We start from the raw sequence: 4,145 nt of genomic DNA on the forward strand, positions 1-4,145 counted from the left end.
AAAAGAAAAGAAAAAAAAAAGTGAACTCTTCTAAACCAGCCCAGATAAATGCACTTGCAACATCTCTCATCAATCAGGAAAGAAGTCAGATTTTTTTACAACTGGGTCTCAAAGACACAGCTCTGGAAAGAGGAGGTTCTGTAGTTCACACTGACGTTTCTATGCCCATTCTTTTTCTTCTTCTTTTTACCTTTTTTTTTTTTTTTTTTAATTTTTAATTCTTTGTGCAAAAATCAACTTCGTTAAGTAATTTGCAGCTTTAGTAATGCTGAGATGATTGGCCAGAAGATGCAAACAATAACCAGTAAATTCTATAAATGTACCATAAAACTGCCAGCAAACAACCAATTGCTTCTATCCCTTCTCTTCAACAAGGAATAGTAAAACATTTAAATAATCACAATGTCATTTTTTGTCATATTTGCTCATAGAGAAGTTACATTCACAGCCTAGAAGCAAGCAGCAGGTAGACTTGAATTACCATTTATTTTAGAATAGCCTTACTTGGCTTCAGTCTACACAGGGAGGGCAAAAACTGGAGGGAAAAATGCAGTCATTACAGAGGAATTATAGTAATTTGCAAACTGAAAAGTGGGTCAAGTCTCCTGCATAAATTATTCATAATGAATTGTTCGTTCATATCTATATTAGATAGGTTTGAAAACTCACTGAAAATGAGATCAGAATTACTGTAAAGGTAAAACTACTTTAGCATATTACCAAGAACAGCTGTATTATTTTACTTTACAAAATATCAAATTGACATTTATTTATTCGTTAGGGTTACCTACATTACAGATCAACTCATTCACTCAGGAATATTGAAGCACAAAATGCCACAAAGAGAACATGCATTGCATTGATAGCTAGTATTTAAGGAGCGTGAAAGTTAGACAGAACTTGACGAAAAATATCTGCCAGTACTAGAAAATCACACTAGAGACTTGAGTCTCCTGGGTAATAGGGCAATTTGGCAGGCTCAGAAGCTGAATGCAAGATGCATCTGTCTATACAAGTGATTCATCCATTCTGCTGGCATAGTCTGTTTTCCCCAGCAAGCAAACATTTAATCTAGCCCCCTGGGGATGTTTATGTTGATAGATAAAAAGAGCTCTGTTTCGATCTCACTAACTAGCTGTTTCCCATTCACATGCACTCTAAGCAGTACTAGCCATAGGCATGGTTAAGGTCATCATGTATTGATCTGTGCCAGTGCTTTACTGAGAGGTATAGAAAGTAAGGAGGTCTCTATGGACTCCCCCTGGCACCTCTCTGACCCTACTCCATTATGGGGATGCATCTCGGGGGAGACCCAGGCCAAGCCCTTCAGGTACTGGACCAAAGCAGTCTCTGCAGCCCAGTCACTTGGGCAAAGACAATGCTGCCACAAGAATTTGCCTTCCACTGATGTCCTTCTGGAACCCAGCAGGAGCACTAATTTGGCTAAGCTGTGGGGCTTGGGGGGGAGGAAAGCTGCTTTATTTTCCCTAATTTTTTTGTTTTGTTTTCCCTAATTTATTCTTGGCAACCACTTTGGTTTAACAGGCACATCTCTTGGAATTCTTCTCTCAAGAGAAATTTGTCCTTGACAGAATTTCACTGATTGGAATACTTACATCAGGAATGAATTTAGCCAATTATTTTTTCAAGATGGGTTAACATCACTTAGCTGCTTTAGCATCATTTGTTCAGATAATCAATATTCATAGCAGACATCAAAATGAAAGCATATCCACTACATAGATCCACTGGACACAGCTGACAGTATATGCTATAGAACTTTGGCAAGATAATAGAAGTGTTGCAACTTGAAAACACACCTACTATGTCTCCTTCAGCAAAGGCCCATTCTTGGCTTTGATGCCCAACAGAATACTTCCTAAATGCTCATGACTTTCATTCTTGTTTTTCAGTACAATTGGTACAAAAGAGAAGTACCTTGGCTCCTAATATTGTGCAGGATTACACAGTATTAGAAAGATGACCTTTTTATTCCTCTCCTCAAGTTACATAAAGTGCTTGTAAAACATGCTGAGCATTGCTCTCTGGATTGCTGAGTGGCAAAGAAATTATAACAGCTGAAAGAGAAAGGTACAGGTTAGACAACTATTTTAAGAGAACTTCTAGGCTTGTCTAGCAGCAGCAGCATTTTATTTATTGTACATTCAAAAAAAAAAAAGTGGTACACCTAATTTTCCTTACTTATTGAATCAGTAGAGGGGAGGCATTCTTCTGTTTTGCAGATGTTAAAATTTTGCATAACTTTTTTGCATATCCTCACTCAGTAATACAGCTGCCACCTAGGACAAACTCAGCATCAGTGTCTTAGTTTCAGCTGGGATGGAATTGTTTTCTTCACATTGTCTGGTATGATGCTATATCTTGGTTCTAGTAGAAAAACAGTGTTGATAACACACTGATGCTTATAGCTGCTGCTAAGCAATGCTGTGCAGAGCCAAGATTCATGGAGAAGGGTCCAAGGAGCTGGGAGGAAACAGAATGAGGACAGCAGACTTAAACTGGCAAAAAGAATATTCCATATATACCATATGACATCAAAAAGAAGTAGTTTTGAAGGGGGTAGGAGTTCATCTTGCTCTCTTCCACTACTCTGGGGGCAAGTTGGGCACTGGTCGGGGGGTGGTGAGCAATTGCTTGTGCATCAACTGAGAGATACATTTATGTATACATATATATATATTTGTCATAACTATTGTCCTTTTCCTTTTCTCTTAGTAAATACTTTTATCTCAACCTGTGAGTTCTATTTATTTTTTTTTTCTTTTTTTTTTCCGTGATTTTCTCCTTCATCCCACTGGAAAGGAGGGGAATAAGCAAATGACTATGATGTGCTGAGACACCTGCTGAGTTAAACAATGATGATCAGAAACATCATCTACCCTTAAATCTCCTGGCCAGTCTGCTTCAAGTCAGAGGTGCTGTCTATGACACGGCCGCCCTCAGTTGACATCTGGGATTCTTTTAAAGGATGGCACTCCTGTGTCCAGCTCTCCTGGGACCAATGCTGGACAACTCCTTTTCTCCACTCTCTTTCTCAATGAAATATCAAAGGTTATCTTTGTTCCCCAGAAAACCTACGCTGTTAGAGCTGGCATCTCAGGAACACGAGGGTAGATGTGCATTTGTACATCTGGAACATCAAACCCCATGAAATTCATACCCAGATCACAAAAGACTGGTAAATCTGTAGCTAAAAGGGTTGAAATCAACACAGAGAAGTCCTAATTCATCTCCCTCTGAAAAAGGGATCCTGCTCTCTAGCAGCTTCCAGGACCTCCTCATGAGGACCCATGACTTCACGGTTCTCAAGACCTTCATCCAGACATGAGAGGCTTTGCTATTTGTCCCTTAACACTTTAGCTGGAGATCTGACATTTCACATGGTCTGATAGTGATAGGACAAGGGGGGATGGTTTTAAGCTAAAAGAAGGGAGATTTAGATTAGATATTAGGAGGAAGTCTTTTACTGAGAGAGTAATGAGGCACTGGCACGGGCTGTTCAGAGAAGCTGTGGATGCCTCATCCCTGGAGGCATCCAAGACCAGGCTGGATGGGGTCCTGAGCATCCTGATCTTGTGAGTAGCAACCCTGCTTGCACCATGGGCTTGGGACTGAGTGGGCTTCTTTGTCCCCTCCAATTCAAGTCATTCTGTGATTCTATGAATCTTGACTCATTTGGTGTCATCATTTCTGAAGGTATCATGGAGAACATGTCACTGACTGTTGACAGCTCTTCTTTGCTTAGACATTTCCCCTTTGAAATTTCATCCTAGGGTAGAGTTTTAAAAAGAAACAAAAACACAGGTCAGATTTACACATAACTAAATGGCCTTTTATTCATAGGAACAACCAGAGAAGCAGTGTGTTTTTTGACATGGAGGTGGGCAGACACGAATGGAATAGTCATAACTAGGTTACATCTTCAGCAGAAATGAAATAGCACTCTCAGCATCTTACCTTCCTCAGGTCTTCATCCTGCAAAATAACAGAATCACAGAATGGACAGGGTTGGAAGGGACCTCAAGGATCATGAATTTCCAACCCCCCTGCCTCATGCATGGCCACCAACCTCCCCATTTAATACTAGACCAGACTGCTCAGGGCTCCATCCAATCTGGCCTTGA

This window comes from Meleagris gallopavo, chromosome 1 (genome assembly GCF_000146605.3).
Source record: "Meleagris gallopavo isolate NT-WF06-2002-E0010 breed Aviagen turkey brand Nicholas breeding stock chromosome 1, Turkey_5.1, whole genome shotgun sequence".
NCBI classification, from domain to species: domain Eukaryota; kingdom Metazoa; phylum Chordata; class Aves; order Galliformes; family Phasianidae; genus Meleagris; species Meleagris gallopavo.